Here is a 21,781-nt window from a genome sequence, read left to right as displayed (position 1 = left end):
CTGCTGTGAATAGCACTACACATCCCAAAGGATTCTTTGCCACTGTTCAATAAATAATGCCTCCAAGACTACAGGCGAGCTTCTCCACATCCACATGGTCATGACTCTGCAATAAACAGATTTTTAAACAGATTTCAGCTCTCATAATTTTATGTGTTTTAACATGCCTGATTTGCAGTCTTTTAGACATGCTGATGTTTGAATAGATTTCTTTTTGTCACCTTGCTGCTATTGCAAACACATACCAGAAATTAGCTGGAGATAAAACCAGAATAACCAGTGGTCTATTCTGGGGATTTGGTCTTTGTGTGTAAATTGGGCTGGCCCCAAATAATTTTGGATTTTTTTGTGAGGAGGTCCCATCAGAGATCCTATTGTGAAACAGGGGACAGAGCAAGGTGAGGACAGCAGTTAGACCTGCATTGTAATGGGCACACAAAACCCCAGAAAACCAAATCACTTTCATATGCACAAACTCATTGTTTCTCCAACAAGTCCATTAGAGATCAGTGCTTCCAAGAAGGGTTCAACCTCATGATCCTTTTTAGGTCTTCCTGCCCTCCCTGGACAGTACTGTCCTGTCCTCCGTCCTTCCCTCCCTGCACAGGGGAAGCACCATACCCTGACACCAGAGACCAGAGATGTCCTGCTGTGCCACCACAGAAAACCACACTTCTCTCTCTCATTGCTGAATTTGCCTGCAAGGTTGCTCCTCTTGACCTAGATCCCAGCTAAAAGCACAGACAGGTCCTTTGCCCATGTGTCAGGCCATTTACAAGCTGCCTCCTCTGCCACTAGAAATATAGCAGCTATCTCATACTTACAGCTCCTTAATAGCAAGAAAACATAAACATCTTTTCAGCAGAGGTGCTTGCTTCCTTTCCAGGGCTAAAACCCTCTGCTGACAGCCTTCCTTCCCTCTATCCAGCAAGAAAACCCTCTGAAGAAGGACAAAACATTAAGCCTATATGCACACTAGCATTCCTTAACCTAGTGGAAAAGGTTTCCCACAGAACCTTTTAGCTGTGATTAATGCTGTGAAGACATTGGTAGGCAAAGCATGGCTGGGCAAAAAAAAGCACAAAACATTTTTCATGGATGTCACCTCCAATTAATAGATAAATCTGCTTCAGCTATTTCCATCTCTCTCTCTCTGCTCATGTGGCTCTCCAGGGAACTAAAGCCTCGTAAATACATGCTTGTTTTTCTCCTCTGTACACAGAAATCACATCCAACTTGGGAATTCATTGGACTGAAATGGTTGGAGGTGAAAGAATGTTATAAAGAAGCACTCTATATGTGCCATTCCAAGGCAGCATTGTACCCTTTCCTGGAAACCTTGCTGCATTACATGGATGTAGCCTGGCTGAGAACCCTGAACCACCAAACAAATGAATGCAACTCCAGGAAACTGGCTTTGATGGTCCCCTTTTAAACAATAGAATGCTGTCTAAGGAAAGCAAACCTTTTGTCTTCCAAAAAGCCATTGCTCAAAAAAACCATTTACACCTGAAAGGTTGACTTCATACTTCTGAACAGTTCAGAATACCCATTGGTGTTCTTTTAAAAAATATTGCCTGTAGTATTTTTACTTTAATGACAAAGCAAGTGATTTTACATATGTGGGGGCAAGATGCAGAGGGTTAAGAAGGAAGAATAAGACAGAGCAGTAGCACTAAAAAAAAAGGCAAAGTCCTTGGGTGATCAGCCAGCAGAAACAGATTTTACCTGCATCTTGTGTAGGAGATGGACCCAAATTTGATATGACACAAAAAAACATGCAACAGGAGAAAATCCTACTTCCAGCCCATGCTTCCAGGCTGTGGATGTATCCATCAGGGACCAATGACACTTTTATCCTCACCTTCTGCCACCTGAGATCCAACTGCTGCACAGTTTTACATGCCCTACACTCTTAACAGTCTGGCTAGTTTTTAAAGCCACCCCTGCCAGAGTCAAGTGGTTACTATTAGGAAGGTGCAATGAGGTAAATTTCTCTAATTCACAGTTGCAGGGACAATGCTCAATAACAGAACATTTAGCGAATATGAAACAAACAAAAGCCAAAGGAAAGCCAGCAGAGAAAAAAAAGGCTGTTCTAACTCTTTCAGCTCCCAGTGCAAAATGCAGCAGCTACAAATGCAAAATCTGGCAGCTAAGAAGTCTACTCAGATAAAAACAATAACTGAACCTTCCTCGTTGTCCTGAAGACTTACTCCATTCTGTGTGCACTCACAAGAGCTTGCAAACTAAGGCAGTGATAGAAGGTACCATTTCTCAGAGGTGTAAACCTGTGAGGGACTAGGACACCCCCAATTTAGCAAGGTCAGAGGCTGAGTCACAGCTGAGCCTGTGCTCTGGAAGTTGCTGGGCATTATTTGCATCACCATTTCTATTCTTCTCCCCCCAGACACAAAGCTCACCATTGCCTGGGATCTCCTCTCCCTAGTCAAGCATGAGTGAGGGGACAGGCAAGCACTGCAAGAAACATTTGGCTACTTAACTGGGCTCTGTACAGTAAAAGAGATCTTTGTTGACACAACAGAACAAGAAACACAGCTGAGGATACTTCCACACTATGTGAGTCACCCACCAGAGTTTAGCCTCCTCTTTTTACATGCCTCAATTTTCTTGCAGTATAGTCTTAGATTTGCTTAGGTAAGGTTTTAGACAGATAAAAAATACTGGAAGTCAAAGGAAGTAACAGCAGGTGAAATGGCTGTTTGATTATATTTTTATATTTGGTTTTCATAAATCCATGCAGTCAGGACTCAGAGCATATGTCAGGACTCAGAAGCCAACGGAGTTCACCTGTGCTAAGCACCAAGAAATTAAGATAACATGCTACGAACTCTAAAAATGTAAGATATTTTGTAATAAACATAATCCAGAATGTCTATCTGAGCTCAAATCTTGCCCTAGTGGGAAAAGGAAGCCACTTCAATCCACTCAGTGTAAAGTAAGTTGCAGTAGCAGAGTCTGGAAGTGGGACTAAATAGCTGGGCCAGAGAATAAAGCAGCTGAGACCATCTGAGGAGTCTGAGGGATGGTAGATCAATAAAGAGGACAGCAGAACAGGTATTGAACCTCACAGATGGAATCTGTATTGAAACTGAGGAAAGCCAGAAATCATAGCACCACTATTTGGTATCCACCCACGTGTAGCAGGCAGTGCATCAAATATCAGGCCCCAAACAGCATCTTATCATCCAGTTCCCTGTGTGAATCAGTGGTGTAATCTCAATCACCCTAAATCTGACTGGATGAATCCCTTGCTTCCCTCTCCATTTGTTTTTTCTGGTTTATCTTCCTATACAGCAGAAGACTTCATCTGATGTTAATGCCCCATATTCCACATCGAGATTTTCTTTCACCTCTTGCCAATTGTCTCTAAAAGATGCCAGCCAACAACAAACCATGCTTCTGTTTTAAGCCACTCTTTTCACCCTGTGGGCTCTAGAAGATTGCTGAACATGGAACAGCATCTTTTAGAAAAACACTGAGTTTCTAACAAGCACACTTCTAAACAATGCTCATTATAAACATACTCACTTATGAGTACCACGCTGTGTATCTCTGGCTTGCTCAGCCAACAAAGAAATTCCAAAATAACAAGCCAAATTAACAACCTTGTTCAAGAAATAAAATATTTCTAAAAAATTGTTAAATCAAGCTGACATTTCTTGGGAACTGACAAGAAAAATAAGAGGGCAATAATTAATGTACCCTATGCTATAAGTCTTCCTTGAAAACCCTCTCATTCCACCTTACCAAAATATTACCAACTGAAATTATTGTTCAGGTTCAGCTCTTGTATTCCCTAGGCTCTACTCTCTTCCAGTCAAACTGGCAGGGCTTCAATGAAGCCAGAGCTTTGGGCCTCTACCTATTAAATGAAAAATGTCAGTCCTTGCCAAGGTACAAAATTAGCTACATCTTTCAATGATTTTCTTTCCGGGATACAGCAAACCACCTGCTTTTTTTTTTTTTACTTGTAGGCTTGTAAAGCAATGCCAATCAAAAAGCTTGCCAGAAATCACAAAATACATATTTTAAAGTTAATCAAGCAAAATAGATTAAATTTCAAAGGTCTGATACAATCCAAGGTATGCTGCATTATAAGCCAGTGCTGATCTTTAATGACTTGTGGTGCCATCAGTCTCAAACAGGAAAGTTGGCCAGAAAAAAAAGGGAAGACTGAGAGAATTGGGATTGTTCAGCCTCGGCAAAAGAAGGTTAGAACATAAAAGAACATTCTTGTACTGAAAGGGGCTAGAAGAGAGTTGGAGAGACTTCTGAGAAGGGCATGGAGTGATAGGAGAAGGGGCAATGGATTTAAACTGAAAGAGGACAGGTTAAGATATTGAGAAGACATTCTTGAGTATGAGGGTGGCAAGGCTGGGGTGAAACAGGAGGCTTTTTCTCTCAAGATACTTTGGATCAGTGGTCACACAGGACCAGAGCACAGTAATACCAACAAGAAGGGGCTAACTGTAAAATCCACTCCAATATATTTGTCCACCTCTTTACTGTGTGCTAAGATTAATCAAGATCACTGAAATTAATTAAAACCCTAACTGAAAAACCTGATTGCCTTGAAAGACTGCATTTCTAAAACTAATTTCACCTCTAAGCTTCTGGGTGGCTGTGATTATTTCCCATGAAACATTTTTAGGGAAGACAAGGGTGAAGAAGAATTGGCACTCATTACAGAGAGGTAGCTACACATCACCAAAACAGTCACCTCTGGTGCAGTATTCCCTATTTTGCATTTAGGGAAGGGCACTCAGACTTTGCTTTGCCTGGCTCCTGCAGATCACTCCACCCTGACTGTGGTGAAATTGAAATGTCTCACAGCACAAGTGAGATGTGATGTAGGTGTTAGCTTTGGTATCACTGCAAAAGAAGGCCAATGCAAATAAATGTACACTGTGAAGTGAGAAGGACAGAAGAGGTTAGCTTTGATGTTTTTCCAGAGAGAGTCTAAGTCAGAGGGTAGAAGGTAAGTGCAGAGAGGGGTTTCAAGGGTGAGTTTGTAGCAGAGACAAAATGAATCCCTTGGTACAGGCAAGTGGGATCCATCAGAGAACCCACGGGGCTAGGTTCACAAGCTTTCACAGATATGACGGAGATGCAAGGGCCAGCAGAGCCTGGCCTGGCCTCTCCAGCTGGGCTTGTGTGCAGCTGTGGGTGCACAAGGCACATCTGGGCTGGCAGCAGAGAGCAGCACTCACAGCTGGTCCTGGCGAGGCAGCTGCACACAGGTCAGAGAGCAGGTTTTCCATCAAAAAAGGAAAACACATCCTCACAGGGAATAGCAGAGATGATAAAAATCCCTGGAGTGCCAAGATATTCTCCCACTTTTTACCCAAAGACTGCAGGCCCTCCAGAGGAGATCCAATTTAAGCGACATTGGTTAATATTCCACTTGAAGTCTGAGCTTGTATGAAGAGAGCTCGTGTCAATTATTAACAGCCTTTTGGTGAAAAGGAAAACTGTTACTTAGGGACACACCTCCATGTTAAACAAAATCTACAAGAAAAGACTGTACGGCACATGAACTAATTTCATATACTTTCTCATAGTAACAATTTTTCTTCTAAATTTTCAAATTCCTCCATTTCATCATGCACAGAGGGGAACTGCCTTTTAGTTTCATGTGCTGGGTTTAAAAACACATGCATTAGAAAAGTAATAAAGCTGGCTTTCTTGAAATATTTTTCATTTTGACCATGATAATTGTTCTTTTCTCAAAACCTATTTTCAAAAACATTCTAAAAAGGACTATAGCTTATTAAAAAAAAAAAAAAAGACAAGGCAGTTGACCTCAAAAATATATTTCCCCTATAGTTTTGAGAAAGAAAACTTCTATAATTGGCATATTTCATTACCAAACTCAGCTATGCTGCAATAATAATAAGTGGGTAGCAAAGTGAGACTAAAATTTTTAAGTGCTCTTTGTTTCTAGGCTAATTTTCCTCATATTATCTGGACCCTTGAGGAAGACAGCAGCCTGTACTACGGTCTAAGGCATGATAAAAACACCATTCTTCAGATAAACTTCTCTGTTACATTCCCACTGCAATTCTTTTATCCAGTCTCTCCTTTCACATCCACATCTGGACACCACCTATCTCTTGCAGAATCCACCTCAGGCTTCTTCAAGCTCTGAACTGACAACATTAGGATTGATTTTCTCAGGCACCCTGCTCAGGGCGATGCTCATGCAGCACGTAGTCACTGCAAATTCGAGCAGCTCAGACGCCTGATCTGTGCCCCCTCAGCAGCAGATAAACTGAGCTTCCAACCACTGGCACTGGCACTGGGATAGAAGCATCAGAGCAGTCACGGATCACACTCAGTATCCCACCTGACAGCAGCAGCCTCCAGGTGCTGGGCGGGTGGCAGCAAACTGCAGGATAATAAACTTACCTACAGCCTCTCCCTAATGCCCTGACAGGCAGGCTCCCGACCTAAATGCATCCCAGTACCCGCCCCTTCTACTCCTGTCAACCCAATTTATATCCCCAGCACTTGCTTTCTGGCCAAATCACCAAGAAGTGAAACTTCCTGAAGAAGTCACTTAGGGTTAGCAGCTCTTAAGTGTGATGCCACACGTTCCAGAAAGCTTCAGGCATTTTTTCTTTTGTGCAGAGAAGCTAATTTGAGTTGATTGTCTTTCAGTAAGACTTGTGAGGACAGGAGAAAACAGTGGCAAAGCAGAGTGGAAGGTGACAGCACAAAAAGAGGCGAGCCTACACTGAGGGCTGACTCAAAAACAGCCAAACATATCTGGCTGGAGGAGAAATGCCTTGATAAATTGGTGTTCACTGTTTGTCAGCCTGCACAGCATATGTGCTTTTAAATGAACTGTACTGTGAAAATGTTCCCTGGAAAACATTTGAAATCAAGGCAAGACAGTCCATTTGTTTAATTATTTATTTTAGGCATTAGCCTTTTTCATGTTAAGATAAAACTTCAGTTGTTCCAGGGGAGAATTAGATTAGATAGTAGGCAAATTTTCTTCATTGGTCAAGCACTGGAACAGGCTGACCAGGGAAGTGGTGGAATCACTGTCCCTGAAAGCCTTCAGAATACATGGAGATGTGATGCTTAAAACATGTTTTAGTGGTAGACATGGTAGTGTTCAATCAAAGGCTGGATTGGATGACTCCAGAGGCTTTTTTCAGCCTTAATGATCTACGATTTTATGTTTGAGGGGAGGGGAGCACTTATTAATAGTGGGTCAAATGCTGCCCCCCTGAATCAGTAGGAGCTTTGTCACTAAGTTCAAGAGACCAAAGTTTTAGTAAATGATATGAAAATAACGCAGCAACATTTAAGTGGAAAGGTGTGTGAAAGTCTCTTGTAGCAAAGCTTCTCCAAATCTGAACCAGTTGATGTCAAAAAGTCTACAATGTAACATGAAATGTGGACACACACAGACTTTATTTGCCATGTATTTTTTGTTGTTTCATTTTCAGGTCTGTAACAATGTCCAAGATGGGAGCTGCAAGCGTTATCATCATATTGAAGATTTCTGAAAAAAATGGGCTTTTTTAAAGTAACACAACCACTAGAAAGAGTTTGAGTGCCTGCATTAATCACAGCTTAACCTGAGCAGACCCGAAATCAGAGGAAAACACAATTATTTCTCTATTTGGCCTAATGTCATCTCACTTAATCCACCTAATGCCATGCAGCACATAAAACTTAGGCTATGTGCACAGGGTTATATTTCACCCTTCACATGAGACATGAGCCATCTTGTGCTATAAACCTGTGTAACTCCACTGCCTGCAATGAACCAGGGCATTGCCAGCAGATCAGTGCCATGAGCTGCATGCCCAGACGGGAAGAGAGAGGAAAAGAAACATTTCCTTCTCTTTAGCATACTTTTAAAGCTCAGATACCTTTTTAGAGGATGTTCCTGAGACAAGACATGTATTGCTCTGTTTAGAACATCAGCAAAGGAAACTCCCTGCCTGTTTGCATGGGAGGTGAAACCAAGAGCATGTTCTGAGTGCAGTGGCAGAGCAGAGATGTAAGTGCTGCTATAGGCACACAATAAAGGAGCTGCATGACCATATTCCTGACATAACAGCTCTGCAGTATAGGGCTGGTTTAGAGATATGACATTCTGTGTTAACATATGCAGGAGTTGCTAAATTGTTTAAGCTTGGTCCACCCTGGAAAAGCTTTTTGATTTGATGTCTTCCATTTCGGCAAACAGTTTTATTGCAGCCAGTTTTTCAAATTGTCAAATTATCTTTCTGCATAAATATAGTAGGGCTACAACACATAAGAATGAGTGAGTCAGTAAACATTTGGTTTTTCCATTTTCTGAGATGTTTTGTCTGAAATAGGAAAGCACTTTTCACATGCAGCCTTAATGGGGCTAGCAATTGCTCTGGTCTCTGGTGAAGGACATCCTTTGTAATGAGTACTGGAAATATCAGTATTTCCCTAGATGCAAAACTCGAAACATAATTGTAATTGACTTTATTTATGCTCATGCACCCCAGGAAGATCTGAAGGGGACCCCATCTTCTGCTCAGCCTGGAAGGTACAAGGAGAGACCACCCCACATTCCGGTAATGTTCTGTCCCTGCCAAAACAACTGATGCTCACAGAACCACCACCTTTAAAACCATTCCATTCCTTACCTTCTTTACCTCCACTTTACACCATTATCATTTGCCTTCTCCCCTCCCACTGAAATCCCAGCTCTATCTGAGGTAACTCACACACATCAAACCTGGACACAGCATGCGTACATTAAATGCAGAGTTTTGCACAACTTTCAGCCCAAGAGCTGCATCCCCCAGCACCTCAGCAGCTGTTTGCAAGCTGTCACTGCTCAAATGTTCACCCATTGTTTACAGCAAACTGATAAAACAGGGCAGGAACTGCTTCTGCTGCACTAATGCAGAGGGAGAGGGAAGTCCTGAAAATTAGTTTCCAGTTTCCACCTGTCACTCTCTGAAATACTTCCATTATCCACTGTGCTTAACAACTTATCAACAAAACCTTCTAGCAGAAGAGCTGTTTAAAGGCTTAAAAGCAAAATAATTTTTAAAAAATACCTGTCTTGAGTCACTGATGGCTTGAACAAAACTTTGAGTATCTCACTGAGGCCCTTAAGGCTTAAAAAAAACCCCTCAAAAGGTGCAACTGCTACCAAGATTGCCTTAACTAATAATTCCCAGTAATCTCAGTTCACTTTTCTCACATGCTGCAGTGATGGAGGAAGTTTCAGCTTCCTTCTTCTGTCATCATCACAGGTAGATGAAACCAAAACTAAGAGACAAAGGTAAACTAGGACTGAGAAGACCAGTGTACTAAGGAAGGCCAAGGCTGGAAGGCTGAATATCCAAGCAGGATGGTCAGAGAACACCAGACTCTTCTGGTAGCCAAGCTGGGAACAAACCTGAAAAGGACCTGATGCTTGGCAGCCAGCGTTGAACAGTTTGCCACTGAGTACCTGCAAGGAAACAAACCCCAGAAGAGCTGCACAACTTGGATAGCCACACTGAAGCGTTCATGTAAAGCAGAAAAAACCTGAAAGTTCTGGTACATGAAATGTTGCTTAGGAGGATGAAGGAAAAGGACGTGGCTGGTTTGAGTGCTGAAGTGCACACCGCACACATCTGCCTTGAGGGCAAAGGGTGTGGATAGAGGAGAGAAAAATGCTTTTTTTTCTATTACAAGATGACAGAGGAGATGACAAGGGACAAAGCACCAAATGAAAACCCATGCTAGCCTGGAGTGTGGGAGGACTCAGATATCCTGATCTCCCTCATCTCTCTGTGCTTGTGAAGCCATTCAATGACAATCCAAACCCACACAGGCATTGGTACTTCCATTCCACTGGTATGCACACATCTCAACGTGTGCTCTTCTGTCCTGTGATGAGCTTTACTTGAAAAAGTGCTCACACTGTGCTCCTTCTGTCTGACTGACTCATTCACCTTTTCTCACAAAACTGTGTAGATTTTATTCCTGATTTCTATTTCCCTTGTTGAATGCCTCATAATAGAGATAAATAAATAAACCTTCCCCTTTAAATTTATTTTTCAAATTACCTGCATAGTTGACTGGCTTCTGCTGAAGATCATCAAGCAAAATGGAATTCTACAGGCAATAACACTCAGAATTTTGCATTGGCTATCCATCTCTACTGTGAATATCAAGGAAGAGGAATGGCAATTTTAAAATTATTGCTTTTTGTTGTTCCACAATACAGTAATATTTTTTAAAAAATCATTCCACCTCACATCATTGCAAACAGCAAGTTTGTCCTCCATGGTAAAATTTAGTATGAGACCTGTGTAATGGGATTTAAAGCTGAACAGCTGTTTTGCTAGCCCTCTATACCAAGGCAAATATCTTAGAACCAGGAATCAGCATGGTCTCAGCAGGAATTTTGAAACCAGAAAATACATATCAAAAGAATAATGAGTGGCCTCTCACTCAACATATCATTCTGTTCTTTTGAAAATTGCACTTCTTTAAAGTACTCCTGTCTTTGGAGCTTACATTGCTCACACTTAGAAGCCAATTTTCCTGCCCCACAAGAGGAATAATGCAACCAAACATCTGCTCTCAGGTGGGTGAGTGCATTTTAGATCTGTGAAACCATTTCATTGAGTTATTCAGCCAAGAACCCCATGAATAACTTTGGACCAGATTAAGTCATCTTTCATGACTGTGAGATGCATCCATCAGACTGAGTCTCTGACAGCAGCAGATATTGTCTCCACTGTATAAATGAAGCCAAGGGAGTGATTCCTCTTAAGATAAATGAAGCCTCACCATTATAAAAGGATGGCAACATTAAGAAAGTGTTATGAAGATGTTAGTTTCCTAAGAAGAAATGACTGAAGAAGACAAGGTTCTATGTTAGCCAAGGTGATATGTGATAAAAATGAAGCCTTAAAGAAAGAAACCCAAAAAACAGTCTGTCCTAAAACACTAGTCAGGTAGCTATTTCTAGTATCAGAAATTAATTTTTAAAAATGCTGAGGGAAGAAAAATGCAAATTTTTGTCAGAAGTTTCCTTGCTGCTAATAGAAGATTGAGACACTCTATTTCTTTATAAAACTCATAACAATCTTGTTGCCTAAACATAATATCAGACCTCACTTCTAATTTCCATAGGAGTAATTAATAAGTTATTTACATGAAGAAATATTATTGTCAGTCTGAACAAAGAGCAACAGAAAGAGACCCTGACTGGAATGGCAAAAAAAAGTACACCAGGGATGTACTAACATCCACCCCTAATTTAACTTTGTCTAACTCAGGATGGAATACAGTTTATGTCAACTCTTAATTAAAACTATGGATTTGATCTCTTCAAACATCAGTTATCTGATAATTAAATTATCTTTGAACACTGAAAGAATGCTTATAGGGCTGCTGGGCTGCAAGACATTATAGAATGAGCTCCTTCTTGAAATGGATTAATTGATGTCATAAGAGATTTGTTTTTCCTTTGAGCACCCCACTGGTGTTGATTCCAAAGACACGAGCATTTGATTGGATAAATGACTGCAGATTAATTGCAGGTCATTATGTACTGGAAAATAGAGACTGCCATGCCAGGAGATGCAAAACCATTGGTAATAAAAAAATGTCAGCAAGTTTCTATACCATTTCCTTGACCCAAATATTCTTATTTAGAGAACAAAAACAGCAGGATGACAATGAGATTGATGCAAGTAATGTTTTTTTTTTTGTTTGTTTGTTTTTTTGCCATTCCAGTCAGGGTCTCTTTCTGTCACTCTTTGTTCAGACTGACAATAATATTTCTTCATATAAATAACTCATTAATCACTCTTATGGAAATTAGAAGTGAGGTCTGACATTATGTTTAGGCAACAAGATTGTTACGAGTTTTATAAAAAAATAGAGTGTCTCAATCTTCTATTTCAAGAGCTGCTGGAGTGGCAGGAAAATCTGCCTTTGGTGGTCCCTGTTCTGTAGGGATAAATGCAATCCCTTCCTGAGGCACCTCAGGCAATACTGAATAAATGCAATGCACCCAGGTCACACCACTGCTGCTCTGTGGAACCCTAGATGTGCTTTCTGCTTTCTTAAGGGTGTTGCTGAAGCCAAAGGAAAGAACAGCAGAGGGGCTGGGGAACACAATTTTGGTCATCAAATGTAGCAGGTAGTTTCAAAATTGAGCTCTGCGTAAATGAAATTACTCAAAGAAACTTCAAACCATAAAGAGATAAAACAGTGATACAGGGCAAATAAAATATTTCAGTATATCTGAAATGACACCCTATTTTCCTGCAGTTAGCAAGAAAAACAGTTTATGGCTTTGGTCAACAGAAAATAATTTTCTTTCCAGTTCCTAGTTATTTCCATCACTGAACTACAAACTCAAGAAATTCTGTCTAAAAATCCAAATAACGAACACAGATATACACACAAACAGAATTAGCAGACATAGGGGTCCTTCACTAGAAATTTAATTTGATTTCCTACTTCAAACTCCACATCCCTTCTCTAGATTCCAAAGTCAAAAGGAGAATCTTCTGTGTGACATTCATGCCACTAACACAATGCAGAAAAACAGATAAACCCTTGCACTCTCAACCCAAAATAAACAAAGAAAATAAACAACCCTCACCCCCAAGAATGTTATTCAAAGTGATATATAAAATTATGTTTGCAATTGTAGGCAAACATAAAACAAGAATTTCAAAAAACTGACCTACAAAAAAAAAAAAAAAAAGAAAATGCTTAATATTTGTGCTCAATATTTTGGGCCAAAACTTTTAAAATCTGAATAGTTTCTGGCAGAAATCTGTATGTTGCAGGATTTTATTTTGGTATGGAAACTGCCTGAATAAGAGCAACAAAGCCATAGACCAACCATTTCCAACCATTTCCAAAATTTCCTCCTCTCTCCTGCAAACCACACAAGTACTCCAACATTTCCTCTTTAAAGGTCACCTCCTGCAGCCCAGGCACAGCTTTTCTCCCTGAACACCTGTGAATTAGCAAAATTCTGCAAGCACCTTGCATGACCTCTCAGTGGACGCAAATGGTCCCAGGAGCTCCCCCAGTGTTGTGGTGTGATGTGTAATAACCTGTCTCAGTATCCCGGTTCCTTCCTCAGGTGTGTCCATCAGCTCTCCCTTCCCCTCCCATGCTGCCTGCTGAGCACTGTCTGTCAATCCTGGCATTCCAGAAGGCCATTGAATGATTGGCAGAGTTCAAAAGATGCCTTAGACCCCTGGAGGACATTGGGCAATCCAGGTGCCATTTGCCCCCTGAGACTTCTCCCCCCTTTGCTGGTTTGTGGGATCCCTGCCCCTTCCCTCCCCCTCTCCCTGGGGTTAAAAGGAACAGCAACCATGCAGTTTGAGAGGTTCTGTTAGAGCTGTTACTGGATTCAGAGGCCTGTGGGCCAGGAATAAAGCTCTGAATCGAAACCCTCTAGCAGAACCCGACTCCTTTCCTTCATCCTCGCCCTAAAGCTTCTCCACCAAGGTAAACCTGAGCTCCTGCATGTCTGGACTTGTCTCCAGTGCCCAGCTGCAGCATCCAGCTTAGCCAAAGGTGTCTCTGAGGTGAAACGACCACAGCTGCCGCCCTTTAGTCATGCAGCAGGGGCCAGACAAGCCAAGGCACGTCTCTTCTGGCTATATTGGCAATTAATTCCAATACCCCAGCCCCGAGAGCCGAGCCCGTGGCTGTCCAGGTGGATGAGGATGAAGATGAGGACGAGGATGAGAATGTGGATGTGGATGAGGATTACAGCTCCCCTGGGATGGGCAGCAGGGCAGATTAACGTGGCCTTCAGCCACCACAGCAATGCTGTCACAGCTCCTCTACAGAGCTCAAGCTGAGTATCATGGAACCCCTCACTTGTTTTCCTTTCACAGCTGCTGCTGTCCTTATGTAACCTCGGGTACCTGCGTGTTTCTGAGCTGTTTCTGAGCTGTTTGGGTCACTGGCTGCACGCAGTGGGGCGTGCACCAGGGCAGCAGCAGACGTACCGTGTGTGACAGCCCAACACAAGCCATGGCCTCTCTCCCCTCGCTGCTGCAGCGGTGCCTGAAGGCATTACGTACAAATGATTTGTCTTGTGTGCTTTTGGCAGCCTTACAGGAGTAACATGGTGGCCACAACCCGTGACCCACCTCTAGTTTTCCCAAAACCACAGGCTGTGCCAAAGGGCTGCCCTCTGTCTGATGCTCATCAGCACAGAAAGCCAACCTGCAGCCACGAAACCAGGACGTCCCTTAATGGCTGGAAAGGATGATCTTACAGGCCTTTCCCAGCCTCAGTGGCTTCATGATTCTATCTCTGCATACAGAGTACATTAGCCTGTGCAGCCAGCAAATTGTAGGGCCTCAGTGAAAGCCTCAGGAAGCTGGGTGTTTCTTCAATGGCACTTTATTTTTCTGGTATTTGATCTGCTGAAAGACACTACCTGCTTGTGATGGCTTTCATGACTGGAAAATTGTGTTATATCTTCTCATGTCTTTCGAAATAGCACTCACTGTATTCTCAGGATAACTGAGAACAATTTGCGTGAGTGATGCAAGGATGTGAAACCTTCATCAGTTTGTGGCTTACATTTGCACTGTGGAGAAATGAAATTCCCTTGACTCAGGCCAGTGTTCCAAGTATAACGCTGGAGTCTGGTTTCTTCTGCCTGACCTGGTTCTGCTTTTGAGAAACATACCCACTATCACCATGTATTTTTTAAGGTGGAGCCCATTCTACCAGCAATTCAAATCCCTGAATACTCCAATTGCTACAATGATCCAGTGACAAATAATTTTTCACACCCAGTTCTTTAAAATCTGTTCCATTTTTCACCAAGATGGATTACAACCACAGATTGCAAAGGTTTGTGCCAGTTGACATCTCCCCAAGTCACACCAAAGTGATGTGCACAATCTCCTGTCCAACACACATACGTTTTCCCTGCTGATCAACAGCATTCACAGCACAGGGAACAGCAAGACACGTCCTCAGGTGTCTCCTTCAGCAGCATTGTTGTGCTCAGAGCAATCTGTGGGCATGGTCCTTACGAGGAAACAAAAGACATTTGGGGACACTTTGCCACAAATGGCATTTGGGGGCGGTTTGCAGGGCTGCTACCCCATAGCTCTGTATTCTGTAGGCTGTCCTGCTCTTGCCCTGCTTGTCCTCAGGTCAGCCTGCTGATGATGGCACATCATGGGGTAGGAGAGCTCCCAGCACAGGAGACCATGAGCCTGTGGAGCAGGTTTGCTCTGTGAGAGGCGAGACTCCTTCACAAGGTTGTGCCAACTGAGTGAACTCTGAATCGCTCTTCTGGCTTCATTTATCCAAATACAGCATTGCCATCACAAGCGTTCTTCTGACAGGCTAATGAGTGTATTTCATCAGTATTACAAGCAAGCTTTGAGCACAAAAGAGAGTGATTTAGGTGTTCTAGAGAAGAAAAGGCATCCTTTTACAGCTACTCTTCATTTTTTCAATACTTTGCCTTTCTCCCACAACTTATTCTCATAGGATGCTCCAAAAATCCCAGCTGCATTATACAAAGTTATATTTTTCAAGTTTCTTGCAAAATATCTCAGGTAATTAAGAACAAATAGGTTAGTTTCTTTTCAGTTCATGTGTTACCAAATGTCCCCCTCCATGCACAAGGAATGTAGCAAAGTCTGCAACGAGCAGAAAAACAAGTTACCATAGAAGAGCTACCAGCAATTACTCACTAAATACAATAAATTATTGTATATCTGGAAATTAAATGTACTTCATTTGGTTGTCACGGAGTATTTTACAAGCGTGGGTGACAGAAGCACAGAGCAGAATACAAATGTGGTAAAAACTCCTCTTGCAGTGTGTGTATTCCCACTGAAGTTGGATTTTTTTTTTTCTCCTGCTCTCCTTTTGATAGACTGATGGATGGTGAAGCAGGATTCTGAATTAACTGGAGCCTCAGTTAAGCAGCAAAAAGCAGCAGAACAAACATGTGGGGAAATTTCACACTGCAATCTCATGCTCCTGTTTGAGTTACTCAACAGAGCAGCTCTTCTAAGAGGGCCCAGCCCTCAGCCTCTGTAGAAACCTGTTAGTTTTGACAACCTCCAAGAGACATTCAGGTCCTCTCCCAGGAGACACTGCCAGGGGCAATCAGGCATGAGATTCAGGCAAGTTTGTGGAGACTTACACCTCATCTGTCTTCAGACAGGAATGAAGCTTGATTCTGCAATTGTACAGAGATCAATTTCATTATCAATTCCACCTTCTGAGATTTTAACAGTGGACTTAGAGCTACTAAGAGAGTTGGTGTCTCACAGGCATTTGCCATGATTTCTGTAAAACTTCTTTGTCTTCAACAGCCTGAGCCATTAATGATAAATGTTGCTTCTCCATTGGATAACTTTTCTGAGCAAAGGATCAGCCTTCCACTTGCTAGAGCACAGCAAAGAGAAAATAGTCAAAGAATTTTCAAGGCTATTTAAACAAATGGCTTAAAGGAGTAGAGGATTTGTGGCATTATGGCACAGGGTATGGTCATGAACAACACTGACACCCTCAAAACAAGAAAAGCAGAAAGCCTATTCAACAGCAAAGGTAGCCAAGCCCTGTAGCTAACTTTAAATCTCTATCTAGCAGACACGCTTCTGTTATTTGGCAATGAGTGGCATGACTTTATAGTTTATGCTGGTCCTCAGATCCCTAGAGGAGATGTTAAATCAATGATCAGCGCGTTTCTGCACATTAGCTCTTGAAGCTAATTCTCGTTCTGGTTGAGATACAAGAATAACACAGCTCAAATCCTTCAAGAAAATGGATCAAAACACTGTTTTATACATATAAGCCCATTCTGTCCCCACTTCTCTACCTGTGGCCACTCCCTTCTGACTAATCATGTCCTTGATCTATCCTGTACAACTTTCACTATAACCAGAAAGCATGGCAGCTCCTCAACACATTCCACATGCTCTTGTGGTATGTCCTGTACCCTCCACTAATGAAGCTTCACCCTTTTGAAATAAAATATAGAAAACCCACTTGGGTAAGGAAAGTTATCTTGTACTTCAAGAGGTTGGATGGATGTTGATCCACTTGCTTATTAGGGAAAAAAGTAGTGCAGCAAGTCAACTACAGGAATTATGCTACTACCCTCCGCTCCCTAGGACTGTGTGGAATTGCCCCATCACTGTTACATGTGATTCTCAGAATCACAGGGTAGAAAGGGACCTTTAAACACCATCTACTTGCAGCCCTTCTGCCCTGAGAAGGGACACCTTCCTCTAGACCAGATTGCTCAGTGGCCTTCAACACTTCCAGGTATGAGGCATCTGCAACTCTGGGCAACCTGTTCCAGTGCCTCCCCACCCTCAGAGTAAAGGTTTTTTGCTTCTAAAATCTAATTAAACCTACCCTCTTTCAGTTTGAAGCCATTTTCCCCTATCCTGTCAGTACATGCTTTTGTAAAGACATCTGATTGTTTACAACATGGGCCAGCTATTCAGCTCTGTTTTGACTGGTACAGGCCACCAATAAAGCAGTTCTGCAAAAAGGGAGAAAACAGATGAATGCTGACCCCATATCTAACAACCCACATAACAATTATACAGAGTAGATAGTAGAAGTCAGATTCTGTGGCCTCTTCTTTTCAGCCCCATGTCCACCCAATAGACATTGATGGCAGCACAATTTTTACAAAAGCGTGAGATTTTGAAAATCAGGACATGCATTGTGGACAACAATGCCCCTCACAATGGGTCTCTCAGCTGCTGCCAAGCAAGCATTTCTGAAAAGCACCACTGACAAGCAAGTTTCACTCTGGATATGCAAACCTAGCAAACAACACCTTAATAGAGAAGCGAGAATATGTGAGCGAGCTGCAGCACCAACTTTGCACACCAATGGCAATAAAGATGCTGGTTACTATTTCTGTGTTTATGCTCCATCCAAACATCTATCTATAGAACTCCAAGAGCTTTAGGTGCTCTTCAGAAAACAACTGTGTTTCCAAATTGATGTTAGCACCCAGTCTTTTCAGTGGTAAGATTAAAAACAAAACAAAAAAACCCAAAACATTTAAAAAATGCCCTGTGATGGTACAGGGCTAAGTCTGAAGAATTCAAAGCAACATCAAGCTGGGCTATCTGAAGAGTTTGGAATTCCTGCAGGGTCTCTCAAAGCACAGAGCATCACTTACACCCAGGCAGAGCCACAGCAGACACCGTGCAGCACCTGTGGACAGCTCACCTCCCTGTTGCCAAACGCAGAACACAACTGAATTGGTTTAAGCCACATGAGAATCTCACCTGGGAAGCAAAGAGGTCTAAAACACAGCAAAGATTTCAAAAGAAGGCATAATCTGGGGTGTCCTCACTTCCTAAGAAATGAGCATTCTGGTTTCAGACACTCAGAACAAAGGGCACAGCTGATTTCAGGACCCTTGTGTGAAAACTAGTGGAGAACTGACCATGGATCACAGGCTGGCTGGGCACAAACCAGGATGGAGTGAAAAGACAAGCACAGAAGCATCAGCACTGCAGAATTTATCTTTGTTATACCTTTCTTTTGAGGAAAGGTGGGGGAAAATAATCTTGAAAGCAGATCTTACTCTTGAAGAGTCACCAACTGAAAAAGTTTCTTTTACCATAACTTCAGCCAGTACACATAGGATAGCATTAGTGGATAAAATAAATATTTCTATTAATCACTGATGATATGTAGCCATTTTCCATTAGAGAAGTTTGCATATCTTGAGGGTCTAGTGCCACAATAAGTGACAATTCCATAATAAAATCCCAAAGTGATACATTAGCTCCTTGTGAACACAATTAGAAAAACACGTCCTCCATGCTGCTGTATTATCCACGCAACTGCAATATTTTTGTGGCTGCAGAAAGTATTAAGAAGAAAAACTAGAGGGCAAGAAAGTAGGCTAATCAGTTCAACACACTATCTAATGGAAGTAATTATTATAGATATATTGCCAATTTTAAAAGCCCACTAAGTAAAATGGTAGGTAAACTCCTACCACTGAACAAAGAGGCAGGGAAGAGTGAGCAAATAAAAAAAAAAAAGGCAACCAAAGATGTGAAAGAAAATTGAGGCAGAGTATTAGATAAAAAATCGACTGGAAATTCGAAAGTCTTCTTCAGCTACTGAACTCTCTCAACCCAAACAAAATGTCTCCAATTGCAGACCAAGGAAAAGGTTCTGTAACTGAGCAGATATGACTACATGACTGTGAAATTAAGGATTTGGCTCTCCACAAGTTCCTTCTCTCCTCTGATGTTTCATTAATCAGAAAAAAAAAAATTATTATCTTTATTGTGTGTTGAAATAGCCTAATAAGCACTAATAGCCAGCATGGTTCTCATCAGATTTTTGTAGTAATTCTACATATGCATCATATATACATATGAAACAAGTTCACATCCAATGTATCAAAGGAAAAATGCCACTTGATATCATCCTTGCTCATACATGTTGGTTCAGTTATCTTTTTCAGCATCACTGGTTTTCCACCCAGAGTGGGCAAAACCAACGTTGAAATATGCCACGTGAGAGCCAACAATGAAAGGAAGAAATACAAATAAATATGGGAAGGTAGTAAGGAGCTGTTGTCATAGCTCCCAGTGCTTGACAGTTCCTCAGTTGATGTAAATTTTGTCCTTTTTCCTCCCCTGTGTCAAGCCTTGAAAGCAGATTCTCATCCTGTACAGTATATTCAGTTACCTGTACACAAATGCATAAAGGACTTCCCCTAAGGTCTTACCAGTCTTTATTTTTAGAAACAGCCAACCTAAAAATCTGACCTGAGAGAGGCAGAGACGGTTTAAAAGAGAGGGAGTCCACATCAATGTCCTCAGATTAAACAGGATGCTTATATTTAAAGGCTGAGGGGATCACACCCAGCAGCCCCAGCCCCAGAGGTAACCCCTTCTGCAGTAACTCCTATGGAAACCCTCCTTCCCAAAGCAAGCACAAAACCCCCATTGTACAAGGAGAGGTTGTAAAAAACACTCCGTCTTGTGCCCGAGTAGGAGCGGGCAGAAATCTGCACTCAGAGCCGTGATCTCTGTTTTTTCTCACCATACCCACCTCGCTTTCAGCGGGGGATGTCTGCTGCGGTCCCTGCTCTGTCCCGGTGCCTCCACGCCCCACAAAAGCCCACACCGCATGCAGGACGAGCGCTGTTACTCCGACACGTTCATTCCCCAAGTACTCACCCACAAGGAGCCAGAGAACTACTGCACAACCTCAGAGCTTGCAAATCTCATCTCTCTACCTGCAAGCTGTCATTGACAGCTGATCAAAACCCGCCTGCATTTCCCTCCTCTCCCTACCACGGAGGTTTTGCTGAGATGCAAAAACACCGAGTGTCAGGGGTCTCTCAAAGCATCCAGACCTGGCAGGGACACCGCACACGGTGACATTTTAGCATCTCTGCTCCACAGCATCTCTCCCCGCATGCGGCGCGTCCATCACGCCCTGCTGCCGCCGCCGCAGCCTCTCCCGAACCGCAGCCCACCCGCACGGCCCCGGCAGCGAAGCCCCTTCCCGGGAGGGCTTCTGGGGGTGTTCCCGGGAGGAATCCCGAGGGAAAGGGCGGGAGAGGAGCCACGCAGCACCTGCCTGGCACGGGAGAAGCGGCGATGCCGCCGCGCCGCTCCCGCCAGCCACCGACCCACCGCATCCCGCATCCCGCATCCCGCATCCCGCATCCCGCATCCCGCATCCCGCATCCCGCATCCCGCATCCCGCATCCCGCATCCTGGCCCGCTCTGCAGCACGGCGCGGTGAAGCCGCCCCGCCTCGCCCCGCGCAGCCCCCGCCGGTGCCGGTTCCATCAGGGGCATCCCCGCTCACCCCGCGGCGCGGCGGCCCCGCTACGGGCGGCGGTGTCCGGGAGGGCGGGCGGGCAGCGCTCGCCGGGCGGGCATCGTGGGCCGCCCTCCGCCGCGGCGGGCAAGGCCGGCTCCGGGACTCCCTCCCTGCGCCGCCGGCTCCCTCGTCCTGCTCGTCCCTTGCCGCCTGGCTCGCCCGCAGTGCTGCCCGCAGAGAACACGCTCCGCTCCCTCCCTGTGCCGCTCCTCCTCTGCTTTCCCGGGCACCGGACCCGCTCCAGCCCCCGCCCGGCGGCGGGGCGGAGGGAGGGGACAGGGGCCGGCCGGGAGGGGCGGGCGGAAGGGAGGGAGGGGGAGCGGGACCCCCGGAGCCGCCGCGATTTCTCGGCTCGGGCCCTTCCCCGGGGCTGTGCCCTCCCTGTGGGCTGGAGCGGGGTCCGGCGTGCGGGAACATCGCTCCGTGCCCTCGGCCCCGGGGACAGCCGGACATCTCTCTGTCCCTTTTGCTCCCGCCCCGGTCCCGCCGCGGGGAGAACGATGCCCCAGGGGCTTCGCCGGCGTAACGGCAGCGGGACCGCATCGGGGGCAGAAGGATGCGGTCTGCGTGACCCGCAGCCGTGTTGGTGCTCCAGAATCCCGGGATACCCTGGGCTGGAGGAGCCCTGCTGCCTGGTGACAGTAGAGTGGGATGCAGGTCCTGGTCCAGGTGTTGACAGTGCTGGTGTGCCACCTTTCCATGCTGTTGGTGCTCCAGAGTCCCGGGATACCCTGGGTTAGGGCAGCCCAGCAGCCTGGAACAGAGGGGTGACACTGGAGTGGGATGCAGGTCCTGGTCCAGGTGCTGGCAGTGTTGGTGTGTCACCTTCCCCATGCCCCACACAGGGCACCAGGCAGGAGTGCAAGGTTGCTGCAAGCTGGTGATGTCCTGAACTCTAAAG

General features: G+C 44.1%; 1 protein-coding gene across 2 annotated transcripts in view; it reads right to left on the bottom strand.

Moving 5' to 3' along the window:
- The window catches only part of PLPPR1 (phospholipid phosphatase related 1), a 120,297-nt gene extending 99,173 nt beyond the window's left edge, over positions 1-21,124 (bottom strand). Inside the window, exon 1 of one of the 2 annotated variants that reach the window (XM_064735429.1) lies at positions 20,866-21,124. The gene's annotated coding sequence lies outside the window, so the exon portion shown is untranslated. Of the gene's footprint in view, positions 1-20,097; positions 20,117-20,865 lie in introns of those variants that run through there. The other variant, XM_064735430.1, reaches the window with a different exon arrangement.
- Positions 21,125-21,781: the final 657 nt, after the last annotated feature.

This window comes from Zonotrichia leucophrys, chromosome Z (assembly GCF_028769735.1).
Source record: "Zonotrichia leucophrys gambelii isolate GWCS_2022_RI chromosome Z, RI_Zleu_2.0, whole genome shotgun sequence".
In the NCBI taxonomy this organism is placed as follows: Eukaryota; Metazoa; Chordata; class Aves; order Passeriformes; family Passerellidae; genus Zonotrichia; species Zonotrichia leucophrys.
This window is presented reverse-complemented; position numbering and strand designations above follow the sequence as displayed.